Below are 21,001 nucleotides of genomic sequence, written 5' to 3' on the forward strand. Positions count from 1 at the left end.
TGGGCATATCTTTGCCTGTTAGCAGTGTTTTCCTGTACAAGAGATCATCATCCAGCATGAACTCATCTAGTGATACTGGCAGAGTAGGTAAGGTCGAGGCATCGCCAGATTCTAGGAAATAAATGACTTTGGACCACATGGGGTCTTGGCATTGAAAGTTTCGAACAACTTCTGACGTTAGTGTAGTATTTTCAGTTACTTCAGGCTGCAGTGATGTTATAGCTGCTGCTACGTGACGTGAGAGTGCGTCTGCGACTACATTCAACTTGCCTGGTACATATTGAAAAGTGGGATTAAAGTCCTGGATGATGACAGACCATCTAGCTAACCTACCTGTTAGGTTGCGATTCTTGAACAAATCACATAGTGGAAGGTGGTCTGTTTGGATATGCACTGGATAACCATAGACTATATCTCTGAAATGTTTCAAGGACCAGATTACCGCTAGTGCTTCGAGATCTGTGACACTGTAGTTACGTTCAGCAGTTGTAAGGGTGCGACTAGCATACGCTATTACGCGCTTCCTTGATGCTTCATCGAGTTGCATCAAAACGGCACCAAGTCCAGTGCCTGAGGCGTCTGTGCAGAGAAGGAAGGGTGTGGTATAATCAGGGAACGCTAGAACAGGGGCATTTACAAGAGCTGTCTTTAGCTTTTGGAAAGCCTGTGACTGGTCGTTAGTCTAAACAAAGGGCACATTCTGCTTGAGTAAGTGGGTCAGAGGAGCGGCGATCTTCGCGTAATCCCGGATAAAGCGACGATAATAGCCGCTGAGGCCCAGGAAACTTCGTACAGCGTCGGTAGTGGTAGGTTCTGGGAAGTTAATGATCGCCTTAGTTTTATCCTCATTAGTATGAATGCCTTGTGCATCTATGACATGGCCTAGGAATTTGATTTTCTTTCGCAGGAAGTCACATTTACTGAGATTGATTTTCAAGCCTGCGAGCTGGAGGCATTCAAAGACTTGCTGGAGTTTGGTAAAATGATCAGGGATGGATTTACTCACAACAATGATATCATCTAGGTAAGCAAAAAGAGAGTGTCCCATCATACCGCTGAAGACTGAATGGATAAGTCGCATGAACACGGAAGGAGAATTTCTCAGACCAAAAGAGAGTCTCTTAAACTGAAAATGTCCGGAAGGGGTGCTAAAGGCTGTGACTGGGCGAGAGGACTCATCCATTTCGACCTGCCAGTACCCGCTGAGGAGGTCTAAAGATGAAAAGACTACGTTATTTTCACCAAGGGATTCTAGCAAATCAGTGAGGACAGGTAACGGGAAACGGTCTGGAACGGTGACAGAATTGACCTTACGATAGTCGACTACTGGTCGAAAGTTGCCGTCCTTCTTTGGTACTAAGAAAAGTGGGCTATTCCATGGACTGACGGAGGGTTCAATAATGTCTTGGTCTAACATGTTCTGTACCATTTTATCTGTTTGCTTTCTCTGGCTGAGGCAATCGATACACTGGTATGTAAATCGGCTGAGTTCCTGGGAGTAGTTCAATCGTATGTTTGACAAGGTCTGTTCTACCCATCGGTTCACCAGGTAAGGCAACCACGTTTCTGTACGAGGTCAGAAGGTCGAGGAGTTGAGGCGTATGTTCTGTGAAATCTGTGCAAGTGAGATGTGAGAGCATATCGGGTGAATGCGTCGGCGCTGATCCCATAGAGTTAATAGTACATACACCGATTGGCGTATCATCAGTCTGAATAGTAGGAATTGAAGAATCCTGGCACACCTTTACGGCTGCTGGGTATACTAGGAAGTCTCCAATCTTTACACCACTTTTAAGTTTTAGTGGAGCATTTGTGACATTGAGCAAGTACAGGTAGCATAAACTGTCCTCTAAGACTGTACACCACGCTGACTCATAAGTCAAGCCATTCACACAACATGTCTCAGGTAGGGTTAGTACATCCACTCCTTCTTTTGCACCGGCAACACAAACAGACTTTGGTGAACTCATGCGGTAACAAAATTGTGCACGTATTCGTTACTGCACGTTTCGTCTCTGCGTGTTGGAGATCATTCAGACTGTGTGAGGTAGGTAACTGAGACATGTCTGAGTCAGCGATAGTGTTGTCGAGAGAGGATGTAAGAGCCATGTTCGAGGGCTGAGATGATGCATCAGGAGACATTGAGGAATTTATGTCCTTGCTCGCAGTCAGTAAAGGAATGATCTCTGTATTCTCAGATGATGAGAGCGGTGATTTGGGCTGGGTTGGACTTTTTGGTAGTGATAGGGACAGAGGTAATTGAAGGACTGATTTGATCGTAAGAACAGGACGGGGACATTCCATAGTGTAAACCGGGAATCCAGAAATGTCTATACTACCACAAGCAGGTAATAATGCAATGGAATGTTGTGCCATGGTAGAGAAACCAATAAGGGCATCTGCGGGATACTGTAAGTCATTAGTGACATGAAATTCAATGAGGATAGGGGGCAAAGCTCTGTGGAGTTTACTTCAAGGGTGACTCTTCCCTTAACCTTAAACTCTGAGCCGTTAACACCACATAGGCGAATGTCTGGTGGTTCTAGGAAACTGACGTGGCTGTGATGGCGATGAATAATTTGTAAGGAATTTTCGGAGATGAGATTTACTATAGATCCTGTGTCCAAGAAGAATGACGTTGGTATGTCATGACTGCTTCCGAGAATGACTAAACCCGAGGATGTTATGGACCTACATGGCGGATGGGGAGTTGGGTTTCTGGTTCTACGTGATATTGGTCCGATCGGGCGCGGCGCTTCCCGACTGTGGGCGGTTGAGGTAACGACATTCCTCAGTGGTGTGAGTCGTGCTTGATTTGTGGTATTTGCAGTGTGGACGACGTGAGCGGAAGGCGTATGCTGTCTGGTTTGGGAGTGAGGACGTCTGTATGTACGGTCGCAACTGGATGCTCGATGTCCAGGATGACCACAGTACCAGCAAAGAATCGAAGATTGTCTGTTCCGTCGGGCGCTAGAATGATCACGACCGGGTAGAGAGCGATGTGTGGCAGGTCTGCAGCGTGTGGTGGACAGGCGAGATTGGTCTGGGGTAGTGGAGATGTGACAGACTGAGGAGGCCAAGGGTTGGGTGGTGCCCTGATGCGTGTAGTTCGAACCTGTTCTTTCATGAATGGCTTTAGTGACCTGAATAATTTTATCTCCTGGATTGAAACCGATTTCCAAGGCTAGCTCTGGCTGTTTAGGGAGTAAGCCAGTGAAGGAATCTGAGGTAACCAATTAAGTCAGCAAAGTTGGTGAGTGAAGCATCGGAACGCCGTTCTTGTCTTCTAACCATTTCGTGCCTACCAGTAATTGGAGCATCTCGCTACTAGTTGCTTTCATGGCGGCAGCAGCGGAGCTTGGCATATGCGCTTGGGACGCGCAAGTCCTCATCTAGTTGGTTTAGGAGATTAATGAATCCCATGAGAGACGCGGTATATTTGAATGCTGGCAACAAAGGCTGATGAGTTCCATGAAAATCAGCAAAGGTACGAATGCTATCGAAATGTCCTGCACGGATCATGGATCCGATGTCTGATTTACTGTGATGCAAGCGACCGAGGAGGTAAGCTACTTTGAGCGATTCCTCGTAATTTGTGTATTATTTATTTCTATTTCAACTTCTCTGAGGAAATCATAGACAGACCAAGTTGGGTCTGGCCGGTAAATTTGGGACGATTGGCATCGTCGAGATAGATAGACTGTGGAGGGTTGGCCATGGCTGGAAGTGTAGAAGTGGCGGCAGGAGAGGTGTGGGAGAGAGAGAAGGTAGTGGCAGTTAAGGGCTGAGCAAGACGGTATGAAGGGGAGGCAGGAGAGGGAACGACAGGGGAAGAGTAGAGGAAGAAGAAGGGAGTGTAGAGGCAGGAGTAGAGGAGGAGGTATCTGGATTTACGAGGGTAGGACGGGTAGTAAGTGATTCTGCGGGAAGTGAAACGGGAGTCTCAGATACAGGGCGGTGGTACTCTTTGCCACTTCGTAAATGAGTGATTGTGTTAGAGTCGGCAGACGGGGTATGAGCAGGTGATGTTTCCGGGTCGAGAGGGCTGGTGGTAAGCGGTTGACGTGGAAAGTATGACATTTAATGCGGCAATGGAAGATGAAAGGATGAAGATGGATACGTAGGTGGAAATGTATAAATAACAATGGGAGAATGGAATACACTAGGTGTGAAAATGAATGAAGGTGCGGGGAGGAATGGTTTAAATAAAATGCGAAGGATGAGATGGATAATAAATAACGTAGGTGAAGATGAAAACGGGGTAATGGAAATGAGATGGAATATTTACAATAACCAATCTGTAGAGAAAATCGAGGATAATCTCTATAGAAAGGAAAGATATACTATAGTTACACAGTAGAAACGGGAGTGTCGAGATGTATGACGTGCAGGGCGGCTGGGCGTAGCTGGGCTGGGGCGGGGCGGGGCGACGGGGCGGGCTGGCCGACGGGGCGGGGCGACGGGGCGGGGCGGGGGTGGAGAGACAGCTGGGCGGAGAGGAGAAGAGACGCCGCGATGAATCACCGGCAGGGAGTGGCGGTCTTAGGAGGCTCCGTAATGCAGACCAGATGCGGGCGACGGCGGAGGCCGGTGGTGGGTGGTGAGGCAGATGTCGGCGCAAGGCAGGTGTAGAGCTGGTGAATTGCAAATGCAGAGAATGGTGGTGGGCAGACAGCGGGCAGACAGTGAGAAGTGGCACCGTGGGGGCAGGAGCTATGATGAGTCCGGAACAGGTGCTGGGAACAGGTGCAACAGGTGCGTAGGTCGGCGACGGCGACACGTGCGGTGAGGAACAAGGCTTATGGGTGCGGGTGTTTGAGAGGTGAGCACTGGTGAGAAAAATGGTACACTCGAAAAGCACAGCCAAGGTATAGAGGCACGGAGGAGGGGCGAGGCTGGCAGATACGAGGCGTCGTTTATCTTGTTGTATCACAAAAAAAATCCAAGGAGGTGGTCAGAATGTGATGGTTCGAAACACCGCTGCTACCAAATGTAACTTGCAATACTTTGGTGATAGAAACTCCGTGTACAAACAGCTAGATAAGGAGTTTATAGCTCACAGTAAAACAGTCTGCCCGTGTCGGCTGTCTGCTAAGAACTGATGCAATAACGGCGTCTTCAGGCGTGGGAAAGCATGCTGACCTAGCAAATTTAGTGGGGGCATGTATGCATTGGGGGGGGACATATATACATCGGGGGTAGACATATTGTGGAGGGGGTACAGCATACTAACTTCTTCGTCACCCTGTATAAATCTCTCAACCTCCTTCCAGAACATATTCTTATATTCCCTCCACTTTACACTCAAATTCCTTCTTTATTCCTAATCCAATCTCTTCTTGGTGTCTCTTACTAATCTTTTCACCTCTCCTTTCCTCTCTACATATAATTCTCTCTTCCTTCTCTGAACTTCCATGATGCCTCTGCCTCCCATTAACTCACTGTATGCTTTCTTTTGCTCCACAGCTTGCCTCACCTCTTCATTCCACTCTGCTGTTCCTTTCACCCCCTTTCGTCTTCTCTTCACCCCATACATCACCTCTCGTGCTGCACATATTTCTTCTATGAATATCTGGCATACACCTTCCATCTCCCCCATCTGCTACAAATCATGTTTACCCAATCGCTCCTCCACTTTTCTCTTATATTCTGCCTTTTTTTCCGTCCTCGTTCAACTTTTCTACCCTCCTTCTATGGACTATTTCCTCCTGTCCTTCCCTCCTCCTATTCCTCCACTGCACTTGAATCTTGACTTTTACAACCATCAATCTGTGGTCAGAAAGTCCACTCCCCCAACCTCTGTATGCTTTTCCATCCAGTATATACCTTCTCATTCTGTCATCCACACACACATAATCAATCACTGTCCTTCAGTTCATTCACTTCACCAGCAACCCTTCTCATCACTCGCCACGTATACCTATGGATCATTTTGTTCCCAAAGAGGGTATTGGCTATCACCAACCCCCTCCCCACACAAATGTCCACTAAAGTACTGCCATTCTCATCCACTACTGCAGGCACACCCCACTCGCCAACAACTCCATCCACCTTCAAAGTCCCTACTTTTCCATTCATATCTCGAATCAAAAACACTCACTCATTCCTCACAAACTTTCCATGCACGCTTCCACATTTGCCCAGTACTCTTCTTTCACTCTGCCTGTACGATCTTGCGTTGGCGCATACACACACACAATCGCCCACGTTTGTATTCCCACTTTCAATCTTACCCACACAATTCCTAAGCCAACTGACCCATACTTTCTTATTATTCTCTTTCCACCTCTTGCGCACAGCAGTACATACATCCTCTTTTGCCCTCTCATTCTTACCTGCCCCCTAGCAAATACTCCATCCATACTCCCACTCTCCCACACTGTCTTGAAACCATGCATTATAAATACATTTTGTAGAATGCATGAAACTGTAAGGACGACACAGTGCTAAAAAATAAAACATGGCAACTAGACCGAGACAGTAAAAGGACATGTAACTCCACCCTTACATGTATCATTTCACTCCAGTAAGTGCCATTATAATGTAACAGTTAACCCGGCAAAATACTGCCAGAATTTTATGACAATTATCGCTCCACCATGCAATACAGTAAATTATGTAATTACAATAATGTAAGGATATGGTATATGTGTTTAACCCCCCCCTTCTCTCTCTCTCTCTCTCTCTGTGTGTGTGTGTGTGTGTGTGTGTGTGTGTGTGTGTGTGTGTGTGTGTGTGTGTGTGTGTGTGTGTCTGTCTGTCTGTCTGTCTCTCTCTCTCTCTCTCTCTCTCTCTGCGCCACCCCTACATCTTCATACATTAGTTTAACTTATTATCCTGTTCCAACTTTACTTTTCAACAAGAAGGGTCACATTAACAAGTCATTATCCCTATCATTACTGGGGTGCTCAAAAGGTTAATTTAATGTTCTCGTAACAGCAAGAATAACTTAAATCACCCAATGGAAATAGTTATAATAATAGAGGATATGCAAACCCAGTGAATTTGTATTATGTGGATAATCTATACCTATGGACACGCTTCAGTAATTAATTTATGCCAACACCAGTCGAATTAGCAGGAAAAGTTGATGTAGTCAGTGTGTTAAGGTAACGAAGGTGTTATATAATTTTCGCAAAAAAAGATAATGTGTTGTGTGTGTGTGTGTGTGTGTGTGTGTGTGTGAGAGAGAGAGAGAGAGAGAGAGAGAGAGAGAGAGAGAGAGAGAGAGAGAGAGAGAGAGAGAGAGAGAGAGAGAGAGAGAGAGAGAGAGAGAAAGAGAGAGAGAGAGACCCTAAATAATTTCTAAAGCAAAAGACAATACCGAGGGCAGAAAGTCCAGAACTGTGTGATCCGATTTGTGGGGCTCAGAAAAATAAGAAAAATTAGGAGGAGGACGGAGAAGGGCTTTGTCCACAGAAACCCAAGAAAGATTCCATAAAAAAAGCACAGGGAAGCATGACAGAACACAGACGAAAGGAAACTACAGAGGAAGGTCACAGAAATGGCCTGTGTATACGTGGATGTGTCGGAGGAGGATGAAAGAGCATGGAGATTAAAGAAAATAACTCCAGTGCAAGAATAAGTACTCAAATACTGCAACACCCTCGCTGTACAATTAGTCTAAATGTCCGTCCATACAATCAATGGACACCTGTAATTCGAGGGTAAAGAAATGAAAACATGATGTAAAATTATAGTTTAGAGGAGATAATTTGAAACAGTTTCCCCGTCTCTGAAATACTGCTTATGGCGAGATTCCTCTGCATGATTCGAAACTGATGAACAGGCATCTCAGACACGATAGGCGCTCACTGAGTCACTACGCAGAAATTTTGACCCTCCCAGGTTCCTTTGACCTCCTACTGATTGATCATAAAAGCGAAATATTTCATCCGTACATATTCCTTAACTCATCCACTATGGTAAAAACTGAAAAGTATGTAATTTTACTTTATGTTACGACTTTGACCACTGACGCATTTTTGTTCTGAAAGTCCAGTAAAACAGTTTTATCCTCGGTTTACCTTAAAACGTTCCTCGAAGTTTCATCCAAGTCGCATCAAAACTGCCGCAGTTAGAATCAGATTTTTTTTTTTTTTTTTTTAGGTTCTTCCGTGATCTTTTCCTTTGTCCGACTGTTCTCAATATCCAACTTCTTTGCCTCTTCTTCTTCCAAGTTCTTCGATCAAGTTTAGTCGGAATCAGATCAAAACAGTTATTTCTTAGTTTATTCAATCACTGACATAAGTCCCATGGCATTGTTTGCCCAGGAATAATCACGTATTCCTTTGATGGTCCTCAGTCATTATACAGAATTTGGTGCAGTTCCATTCAATAGTATTTTTCAATAATCTTGTTCACCAACAGAGGCAAAGAAAATAAATAAGCTAACCAGATCAAACAAACAATCTCCTTGTGCTTTCGCCAGTTGGTTAAAAAAAAAAAAAATGGTATGCCTGTAAATCAGTGAAAACACGGTATTTTAATACAAAAAAAGACAGAGACGAAAGAAAACAACACGCCAAAAATAAAGGAAAGGAAGTTGTCCACATATATTAAAGAAAAAACACACACACACAAGAAAAGCACATCACTAAAGCAATGCGAATGATGGCAAACAGCAGAGACCAACGAAAAACACGCCAGTACAAGAGGTAAAGATGAGAGAGAGAGAGAGAGAGAGAGAGAGAGTTAAATAGGTTCACAACCCACACAAAATATATGGCCCTTCCTTAGTGACCACACTGCACCATGAATTTAATAAAATGTTTTCGTATCAAATTTCATAACTGGAGAAAAATACAATAGGGTGAGAAAAGAAGTGGAAAGCAGAAGACTACGGCACCCTTTACACCGTCCAGCTGTAAGTTTCGTTTTCTTTTTTCAATTTCGTTTTTGAAGGCTCCAACATGCTTGTATGCGTCGGCCTTGGTAACCAAATGGCTGCTCTCCGTTTTGCTTGATCTCTGGCAGCTTCCCTGTTTAGTCCCTTAACCCTGAAGTAACACTCGATAACCTCGTCCCAGGTTTTTTTTCGGCCTCCCTCTCACTACCCTACCCCCAACATTAACACTTCTCAGTTTCTGCACACAGTTATCATCCCCCATCCTCTCCACATGCCCAGACCATCTCAATCTACCTGTCCTCATCACAACACCAATACACTCCAGTCCCATCATACCTCTCAACTCTTCCATCGTAAACTTAGCCCTTCCAGGCCTAGCACTCAAGGACGCACTGCACATCCACCTAATCATTGCCATTTCTGTAAGTTTGAGCCTGCGAATATCCTCTTCCTTTACTGTTCAGGTCTCACTACCATACAGCATTGCACTCCTAACACATGCCAAATACAAAGATCCCTTAGCACGGAGGGAGAGCCCTCTCAGTGTCAGGAGAGGCAACAGCTTCCTAAACTTCTTACAACCAATCTTCGCTCTAGCCCCACTTCCAGCATATAACATGTCTCCCAAATAACAAAAATCATCCATACACTCAAGAGACGCACCAGCAAATTCAATCCTTTCACGCTTGGCAATATCCACATGCTCTTCCCACACACACAGCATACATGAAATCAACATTATATAGCAATCTACCTCTAATACCACTACATCTGTTATGCACCCACTTATCACGAACACTGCTCAAGACGGATTACTTCCCAAGGCGGCCTTGTGACAAATCGCACACGGCCATTCTCCCTCTTCTTTGACAGTACCGCCCTCAGCCCTAGATACCATCACTTTTGTTTTATCTGCATTTACTCCTAAGCCCTTGTGCCCCATACCATCTCTCCGCTTCCTAAATCTTTCCTTCGCCTCCCTTTCACTCTCTGCAACCAACACCAAATCGTCAGCTTACATCTCCCACCGGAGTCCATTTCTGAAGTCACGTGAGAGGGCTTCAAGTACCGTGATAAACAACAAGGGGCTCAAAACTGACCTCGTATGCACACCAACATTCACGGAAAACTCACCACTCAAATCGCCATTCATCGTTACCTGGGTGTGCGTACTCACATACATCGCCATAACGACCCTAACCAGTTACTCCTCGATCCCAGGCTTTCTCATTGCCCACCTCACCACCTCTCTAGAGACTCTGTCAAAGGACTTCTCCAAATCAACTAAAACAAAATACAGTTCCCTATTCTTTCCTATATATTTTCTCCTGAAGCTGTCGAACAATAAATATGGCATCAGTGGTCCCTTTGCCTAGCATAACCCAAACTGCATCTCATCAATATTCATTCTTTCTCTAATCATACTTTCTAGAACTCTCTCCATTACCTCCATTATCTGGTCTAAAAGCTTTATGCCTCTATAATCTCCTCTTTCCAGGGCATCACTCTTACCCTTGTACACATTCACAATTACACCCTTCAGCCAATCATCTGGGACAACACACCCATATATAATCGTATTTATCAGGTCAGTGACTAACCTCACACCTATATCTTCTCAACTTTTCAACATTTCAGCAATCAACCCAGAAACACCTGCTGCCTTCCCCATCTGCATCCTGCCTATTGCCCCGCTCACAGTAGCAGAGCCGATCAAAGGCCAAGGGCCAAACACTGGACCAACTTGCTCCAAACTTTCTCTGTCCCAGTCAAACTCCTCTTTCAACAACCGGCTGTAATGCTCTTTCCATACATCTTTAATATCCTTACTGTTCACCACAACCCTTCGTTCATCATTCTTTACACACTGCACCTCTATGATATCCCCATTCTCCCTCTTCATCTGATCTGCCACCATGAAAAGCATAATCTTCCCCTCCACACTATTTAGGTTATCAAGTAAAAGTCTCTGTGACTCAGACTTCGCCCTGTAAACCTCTTTTCTAGCTCTACGCTTGACAGCCAAGTATTCCTCCTTGCTACCACCCTCCTTCTAATCTTGGAAAAGCCATTTCTCCTAAGCTGCAGCTTCTACACCCTCACCCCACCAGCAAGTCACTTTATGTCTTGGTGGGCCTCTTGTCCATCCACACACTGAATCAGTAACTCCCAAAAGGTTGGTCTTGTGGACTCTGTACCGTTCATTAGTACTTCCGTCCACGTCTACTTGTTCAGCCACCATTCTATTCATCTTGCTATAAAGAGGCATCCCTTACTAATTGGTTTTTCAACTTCCATATTTTCCTTCTAGGTGGAGAGGTTCTCTTTTGCATCACCCGCTCCTAAATCACCATGTCACATATCAATAACCTGTGTTGCTGCACACACTCCTCTCTCCCTATAACTTTAACATTCTTCACTAACCACCTATCAGCCCTCCTGACCAGGGAACAGTCTATCTGACTGCTATTTCCCCCAGACTCGTACGTAATCAACCTACTCTCTCATTTCCTAAAATGTGTGTTGCACACAATCATTTTCATTGCCTCCCCAGACTCAAGTATCCATTCCCCTTCCTCATTTCTTGTACCATATGCACATCCCCCATGTATTCCCTCATATCCTTGAGCTGCATCACCTACATGACCATTTAAATTCCCCCCTAATACTACAATCTCATCATCCCCATATCACTTACTACACGTATTAAGTCATCCCAAAATCTATCCTTCTCTACTGCGTCCAAGCCTGCCCGTGGAGCATATGCCGATACAGCTCCAAACACCAACCCACCGAACAAAATTTTCGCGACTTTTATCCTATCACTTACTCTCATAACATTCATGACATATTCCATTTCTTCCCAACCAACCCACCCACACCCCCATATCTATCTATCCTACCCTGCCAAAACAACTTATAGCAACAATCTCTCCCAGTAATCTTTCTGGCTGATCCACCCTTTACCGGACTTCTTGCACACATCCCACATCCACCCACCTCCTACTCATTACCTCAACCACTTCCCTTGCTCTGCCCCTCAAACTTGCCACATTCCACGAAGCCACTCTGATCCCTCTTGGTGATTTAATGTCCTCAGGCTTGCTTTGAATTACATTCTTTAACTTGATCATAATCAGTAAAATAAGAATGGGAGAGACATGCCATAGGCCCCACCCACTGCACAGTCCCAGGCCCAGGAAAGAGATCTGGGACCCCTAGCCCACCAGACTTAACCAGCGGCTGTGGCAATGGCCTCGGGTCACCCTGCCAAGACAGCTGCAGGGACACCCTCCAAGCGCGCCTTAGCACTGTAACTGCCCCGCCATTATACACCCATTGATAGGGCAGCCTCCTGGGATGCTACTTCCAGGTTCGGGCCCCTCTCTGGGCGGAAGCGGCAGCCTAGAAGGACAACCATGCATGAGTGATCTTCTGGGAGGAAAATTAAGTGAAAACACAAATTGCTACGTTTATGAAGCCATCCGTCTTCATATTGAAAAAAAAAAAAAAAGAAAGAATGATACTACAATAATTAGGCTTTGCCCATCTTGTTTTTCCATTTCATGCACATGCTAATGGGTAAGTATATATTTTTTCGGTATTACTTAATGCAACCAGCACAATGGCTAGTTTTGCATGACGCCAGCATTTTACAGTGTTCATGTACCAGATAGCACCTGAGAGCAATTAATGCAGGCTTGTATGGCTAAGTTTATTTTAGCAGCATTACTAGTAATTACTGTTATAATTATATATTTGTCTATTATTTAATCTAACTTGCTCGCCTGCGAATCTTGTCTATCAACATTATATTATGGTGTTTAAATACGAGAAAGAATGTAATAGTAAGTGATGCGTGTCTAGTCTGGCATGTATTTGTTGGTGTCGTCAGCGATTGCTATTATAATTTTTCTGTAACAGTTATTTCAAACAGAAGAATTCTGAGGGTTACATGAAACGGGGTACATTCCAACTGTGTTTTAGCGTGTTCACGTAGCAGACAGTGTCCGTTCATAACTGATGCATGAGAACTTAAGGAAAGCCCATGCGTGGTGGCGCTGTGACCCCTGGGTGGAGCAGCTGCGGCACCCACTAGGGAGCCAAACCTCCCAGTATTTCCCTGCACTTCGCCGTGGGTAGGATCCTGATCCAACCCTAGTAAGGCGTTATCTGCCATAAGGAGGCGCCGGATTCCTACATGGTGTATGCACTGCACTGTACTTGTAGGACGGCCCCGCAGAAGCAGTTGCCATCCTGTGGTCAACCGACCCTCTCGGCCAGACAGACAGGAGTTGTGTAACTACAACAACTGATGCACGTCTTTTTATTTATATGTTGGTGCGTTCAAGGATGTATCTGGAAGTATAGTTCTACCTGGTGCGGAAGATAAAAAAAAAAAAAATCAAGGTAACCAATACTGTACTTTGAAAAAGACAAGCAGTGTCGTTTACGTGAGTCAGCACTTTCATCATGAGGTGTGATGCACTGTACTGCACCGATGCTAATTTTGTTATGTCCTTGTGTAGGTAAGTCATATAAAGTGTACTGCATATCCCTGGTGTGGCCCCACAAGGCCTTTGTGCAGCAGAATGATGATGTATCTTCCCTTAATCTCATCAGTCCGAGGACTTTTTCATTTTATTTTTGATACCATCAGACGATTTTCCTCGCCACAGAAGCGACTGTTTGGTCCTGAGTGTTTATATGTATACCTCATTAACCTCTTCGTTACTGCGACACTGCTTTTAGTTAAAGAAAGTCGTCTGAACGAAGCATGAATAATGCAGAAAAAATATCAATGGGATGAAGGTAAACAAAATGAAAGCTATCTATCTATATATCTAGGCTGCTTTCCCCTCAAATAGGAGGGTAGCCGAGACAGGACGACACACCCCCAGTTCACACACACACACACACACACACACACACACACACACACACACACACACACACACACACACACACACACACACACACACAAAATTTCCTCGTATCTAAGCCTCAAGGGGAAAAGAGACAGATCCTCACTGCGCCACACCGAACAAGGATCAACTGCGCAGTGCAATCAGTGATAGCCGCAACAGAGCCCGACAGCAGGGCTGGTTTACCCCTGCCACATCATAATGGACCCATCCCGTACCCGCACCTGACCTGATCAGCTGATCAGACTAAATGCAGGGGGATATCCCCTCGGGGCCGCGTCACCATTTATACATTTACAATTATTTCTCTCCACTCATCCCTATCACGTGCAGCCACTCTTCCTTGCACTACAGTCATCCCTCTCGCATCTAACGCTCGCTTCACACTGTCCATCCATCCTATTCGCGGTCATCCTCTCAGCCTTACACCCCTCACATCCGTTCCAGTTATCTTTTTCAATAATCGCGAGAAGGAAGCTCTCATTGCACGATATAAAATGCCAGGACAAAAATGTCTGCGCTGAAGATGCTGCAAACACCTACGAGTGGCTGCTTCTTATGAATTAAAGTGAAATAAAGTTACCAAAAGCGGACATTGATTTTTAAAATTCATAAACCAAAGTTGCACATTATCCCTTCAATTCCCTACCGGTCAACAAGTGGGCTGGCGGAGGGTTAGTGCCCCTGCCCGTCAGGTACAAACAGCCACCCCATACGGGATGATGGCGTCTGGCTATAGATATATAAACAGAGGTTGTTGAAATATTTTTATTTTATTTCTGCTGTTTCTAGATGATTCTATCTAGTTTTGTCGAATGCCACAGCACCGAAAGTTAATGAAGGGTAGATAATTTATAACATCTCAGATTATAACAGTCTAACCCAAGGTGAGGAGAATGCTCCAGGAATATAATAATAATAATAATAATAATAATAATAATAATAATAATAATAATACTTGTTATTATTATAAACGAAAACATCAGATTCAAGATGTCAAGAGTAAAGACATCATCATTCCCTTATATAAAACAGTTTTGTGACGACTCATCTGGAATAGGCTGTGCAATGTGGTAGGTGAGGTGCGTAACCATCCATTCATTCAATTTAGTGCAACTTTGAGGTAACTGTAGTGAGTGACAAGCCGAACGGTCTCCTGCAATCTGGGAAACCATTTATTAGTTTGGGTGGCAACCATATAACTAAATGAACGTGTGATGGCTTACTGGTTGGTGATCGAACTGGATGGGGATCGTGAGGGTTTCCATCTAAGGGAGGGTTGGAGTTTATTTTTTACATAATGCCATTCAGGGAAGAGCGAGGCAGGTCACTCTTTCCTTCAATGACGGGTCTGAGTAGCCTAGTGATGAAATCCTACGCTCCTGATAGGGTGAAAAGAAACTTAATAAGTAGAAAGAATTCCGATTTGCAACAGTTAGCACTTTACTACACAGGATGGCATTTGTCACGAAGATGACCATTCCAAATTTCGTTTAACTGTGATTGCAGATTTAGCCTATTATGATCCGCCAGAATACAAGTACCCGTCTTCATGTTATCCGCAAATTTCAATATGTAGTTACTGAATCCTACATCAATAAAACTTAAGTAAACTGTACACAGAATTTACCCTAGAACTAATCTCTGTGACGTTACTATGACCCAACTGGATGTGCAGTTTACCACGACTCTTTGTCTCCTAGTATGTACCCCCCGAACAAATTTCTGTTAAAATTATCTCTGATTCCTAGAGTTTTAATTCTGTACAATAATTTACCGTGAAGTACTTTAACTAGGTTGTCTGGAAGCCTAAGTGTGCTAGGTCTAATGGGTAATAGCTACTGTGGACGTGAGAAATCTTATCATAAAATTCTAGCCATATAGTTAGACATGATCTTTTTCCCCCCTAATCCGTGTCTGCTGCCGACATTGAAACAGCTGCCAATTTCCCGTTTCCTAGTGCACCTTTAATGAGTGGCAGCTTTAATACCGGTATAATCAGATACCTTAATCCAGGAGGGGCGACCACAAACGAATCACCTCTATGTTACCCATATCTCCTACATAAGGCTGCTCTTTCTCCAACACAGAACCCTTTCTTTCATATCCCGATCCCTTCATCCCAGTTTCAGTTTCCCTTTGCCGCTTCCCCTTCACCTGAATCACATGCATTCTCCTAGTCAGTATCTCATTCCTCGTTGTCTCCAAACATATGTATTGAATGCTCTGATATTTCGATTTTTACTTTCTTAGGAATTCTAGGTTAAAGATCTAATTTGTACTCTTTTGTTTTCGTCTTAACTAGTTAATGATTAAGCTTGTTGTAACCGTGTGTGTGTGTGTGTGTGTGTGTGTGTGTGTGTGTGTGTGTGTGTGTTAGAAGCCCCCACTGCGAGGATCAATGTTAATGTGGGAGTATTACAAGTGCCACGGGCCAGGGAGGTGAGGTGAGATGAGGAGGTGAAGAGGTGAGGTGAGGAGGTGAGGTGAGTTGAGTAGAGGTGAGGGGAAGTGAAATGAAGTGAGGGCTCTGATCCACACCACCTGTCCTACCTGTTGACCTGATTGTTTTACCTGCTGGTCTGATGGTCTCCTGTGCTCATCTGATTGCTTTACCAGATTATGCGTTTATCCCAAATATTCACCTAATGCAATATTCCTACCTGCCGATTCAATTATAGTACCTAATTACCTGCATGTATACCTTTTCGCCAAGTTTCCTACCTTGTTTTCTTCTATTCTTTGTGTTACATAGCCTATGATTTCATCATCCTTTGTGTAATTCTAACGTACAGTGTGCTGCCTGTTTGATCACGAGCGTGTTCTGCCTCACTCCCCCCCTCCTCCCTTATAGTAGAGTAAGTCGTTCTTTCTGTTGTTCAGAGCGGGATTGTCAACTCTTTGTCCCCATGGCTTCATTTGCGCGTCCTTCTTACAAGTTGTATCAAGCTCTGCCGGCCCCTATATAATGAGCTCAGTCTCTACATTAATTGCCACTTAGATCTACTCCTCATTTTGTTCACATCTCTGTCCTCCCCTGTACAGTTGTTATTATTGTGAGTGCTCAGGAAGTCTCCAACCATCTAGCAGCTGTGTAATTTGAGTATAAATGTTACCATTGCATTTTGTTCTTGTACTGTATAGCGTAAGTTGTTAATTTGTAGGCCTAGTGAGGTTTTTGTAATTCATGTAAGGTTCTTATTGTTAGCCATTGTTCATAATAGTTTGTATCTGTAATAATTTATCTTGCATTAACTGAGCATTACCCAGTGTATTGTCATTTTATCAGGGCTGACTTAGGTAAATTTACTCTTGCTAATTTCGTGTTAATAGAGGCTATTGCAGTTAACCATATATTTAACCTGTTTCTTTGCCATTACATTATCCTTATGAGTCCTGAATGTTTTGTTGTTAGTTTGAGCATTAAACTTTAACTTGTAATTTTACCTAACTCTTTTGTTTTGAACCTGGAACTTTACGGGACAGTAGTGATTTTTAGTGTTCTCACTTAAAGTGTACATTATCTTTCTCTGTTCCGTAACATAAATTTGGCGACGTCTTATCAGGATATTCAGGATATTATCATAAGGATATTGCTTGATATTTTGTGACTGTGATTTATTCATAATGTTTACTATTACTACGCTTGATGAAGCCAAAGATTTTTTGTCAAATGTGCAAACAGTGTGTGATGTACAAAACAGAACAAAGAATGAACTTAAGCTTGTTGCTCAACAATTGGGAATTGCTGTTCGCTCTCATCATTCTAAAGATCAAATTGTTGGCATGATTAATAAAAGCTTGTTTAATGTAACTCCTCCAAATGAGCAAACGCAGATTGAATTAGCTAAGTTACAGCTAGCCCTGCAGGAGGCTCGTGTGAAGGAAGCTGAGTTTCAAGCACGTGCTAAGGAGGCTGAGTCTCAGGCCAAGGAGGCTGAGTTTCAGGCTCGTGCTAAGGAGGCTGAGGCACAAGTTGAAATTGCTAGGATTCAGGCAGACCATGAGTATCGCATGAAACAAGGTGGAACTGGATCATCTAGCTCTGATGATTTTGATGTGGCTAAAAATGTTAAACTTGTCCCTCCTTTTAATGAATCTGATTTAACAAAGTATTTTCAGTTGTTTGAGAGGGTAGCTACAGGTTTTAATTGGCCCAAAAAGTATTGGCCAGTACTCCTTCAAACTGTTCTCACCGGTAAAGCTCAAGTAACTTATGCATCTATGCCTCAGGATCAATGTGATAAATATGATGTAGTTAAGAGCTTGATTCTTAAGGCCTATGAGCTTTTTTTTTTTTTTTTTTTTTTTTTTTTTTTTATGCGAGGAAGAAGGAACCAAAGGCCATGAGCCCGCAGTAACAGTTCCCTCCAAGAGAAAAACAAAATACAATAGAGAGCCAAATTCAAGATCCGATCATTTTGAGATGCCTGGACACACTACGTTTGAAAGACTGGAGATCATAGGCAGGAGGAAATACAGACAGAGGGAGACAGTTCCAGAGCTGACCTGTTGCATAAATGAAAGACTGGGAGTAACGGTTAACTCTTGCATTAGAGAGTTGGACAGAAAAGGGATGAGAGTTTGCTGCCAGACGGGTGCTACGCGCCCGTCGTAGAGGTGGAGGAATGCAAGCAGACAGTTCAGAGGAGCAGTGACCATTAAAGTAGCGATAGAAAAGAGATAAAGATGCAACAGTGCGGCGAAGAGACAGAGGTTGAAGGGAGTCAGTAAGAGGAGGAGAGTTAATGAGACGAAAAGCCTTTGACTCCACCCTATTGAGAAGAGCTGTATGTGGGAGCACTCCCCACACATGAGAGTTGTACTCCACACAGGGGCGGATAAAACCTCTGTATAGAGTCAACAATTGTGCAGGGGTAAAGAAAGAGCGGAGTCGGCTTAGCACACCCAATCTCTTGGAAGCAGATTTTACAAGAGATGTAATATGATCCTTCCAAGATAAGTCCCGAGTAAATGAAACCCCAAGCATGTTCAAGGATGATGCAGGATTAATCTGAATATTATTAAACATTAGTGGGTATACCTGTGGAAGATTTTGTCGGGTTGATAGGTGTAAGAACCGAGTCTTAGATGCATTAAAGACAACCATATTATTTTTACCCCAGTCAGAGATATGAGCCAAGTCAGACATTAGGTGTGCCATAGCCTCATCCCTTGTTTCTTGAAGTAACTGTTGAGATGGGCGTTGCGGGAACCGAATGGAAAGATGAAGGGTGGAGTCATCAGCGTATGAGTGGATAGGGTTAGATGTACAGCTTAGAAGATCATTGATGAATAAAAGGAAGAGAGTTGGTGATAGGACAGAGCCCTGAGGAACACCACTGTTGATAGATCTAGGAGAAGAACGATGGCCGTCTACGACAGCGGCTATAGAACGACCAGAAAGGAAGCTAGCGATGAAGGCACAGATAGAAGGATAGAAACCGTAGGAGGGCAGTTTGGAAATTAAAGATTTATGCCAGACTCGATCGAAAGCCTTTGAGATGTCAAGTGCAATGGCAAAGCTTTCGCCAAAGTCCCGAAAGGAGGATGACCAGGAGTCTGAAAGGTAGGTGAGAAGATCGCCAGTGGAGCGTCCCTGACGGAACCCATACTGACGATCGGAAAGAAGGTTGTGATAGGAAAGATGCCTTAAAATTTTTTTATTAAGAATTGACTCGAAAACTTTTGAAATACAGGACGTTAAAGCAATTGGACGATAGTTGGAGGGTTGGGAGTGGTCACCCTTCTTTGGGACTGGCTGAATGAGAGCAAACTTCCAGCAAGAAGGAAAGGTACAAGTTGACAGACAAAGGCGAAATAGTTTGCCTAGGCAGGGTGTAAGCACAGAAGCACAGTTTTTGAGAACAACAGGAGGGACTCCATCAGGCCCATATGCCTTGTTAGTACTGAGGCCAGTAATGGCAGAAAATACATCAACTGAAGAAATTTTAATGTCAGCCATGAGGAAGTCAGAGGGGTGAAGTGATGGAGGAACAGCACCGGAATCGTCTAAGGTGGAATTGGAGGAGAAAGTCTGTGCGAAGAGATCTGCTTTATCAGTAGAAGAAATAGCTACAGAACCATCAGAGTAGAAAAGAGGAGGGAAGGATGATGAGGTAAAGTTGTTAGAAAGATTTTTGGCAAGGTGCCAGAAGGAGCGAGAAGAATTCGAGTTGGAGAGTTGAGAGCATTTAGTATGGATGAAATTATTTTTAGTAGAGCGAAGAACAGACTTAGCACGATTCCGGGCAGAAACGTAAAGATTATGTGATTCAGGGGTGGGTTGGCTCCGGTACCTTTTGTAGGCCCTCTCCTTGTTGCGGACAGCATTAGAACAAGCGTGATTAAACCAAGGCTTTCTTGCGTTAGTCAAAGGATATGAGAAAGGAATGTATGCTTCCATGCCCGAGAGAATAACCTCCGTAATGCGCAAGGCACACTCAGATGTCTCACGGCCATGGAAGCAATAATCATTCCAGGGAAAATCAAAGAAGTACTGCCTGAGGGCCTCCCAGTCCGCAGCTCCAAAATGCCAGAGACGACGTTTCCCTGGAGGGTCCGCAGGCCATACTGGAGCGATAGGACAGGTTAAGGTAATAAGGTTGTGATCGGAGGAGCCCAACGGAGAGAAAAGATTAACAGAGTAAGCAGAAGGATTGGTTGTGAGGAAGAGGTCAAGTATGTTGGAGCTCTCTCCAAGGCGGTCAGGGATACGGGTAGGGTGCTGTACAAGCTGCTCCAGGTCATTAAGGACAGAAAAGATGTAGGCTTGTTCACCAGGTGGATCCGTGAAAGGAGAGGAGAGCCAAAGGTGGTGGTGAACATTGAAATCTCCGAGAATGGAGATTTCAGAGAAAGGAGAAATGGACAGAATGTGTTCCATCGTAGAAGTGAGATAGTCGAAGAATTTTTGATAGTCAGTAGAATTAGGGGATAAGTAAACAGCACAGATATATTTAGTCAGAGAATGACAGGAAAGCCGAAGCCAGAGAGTGGAGAATTCAGAAGAATCAAGTTCAGGAACACGAGAGCAAGATAAGTCGCTGCGTATGTATACACAACAGCCACCTTTGGCTTTGAAATGAGTATAGAGAAAGTAGGAGAATACAGAAAAGGGTTTGCTGTCAGTTGCCTCAGACAGCTGAGTCTCCGTTAGAAAAAGAAGGTGAGGTTTAGAGGAGGAGAGGTGGTGCTCAACAGAGCGAAAGTTAGATGAAAGGCCGCG

The sequence above is a fragment of the Coenobita brevimanus genome, chromosome 2, assembly GCF_032717465.1.
Source record: "Coenobita brevimanus isolate Jiangsu-jjx chromosome 2, ASM3271746v2, whole genome shotgun sequence".
Lineage (NCBI taxonomy): Eukaryota > Metazoa > Arthropoda > Malacostraca > Decapoda > Coenobitidae > Coenobita > Coenobita brevimanus.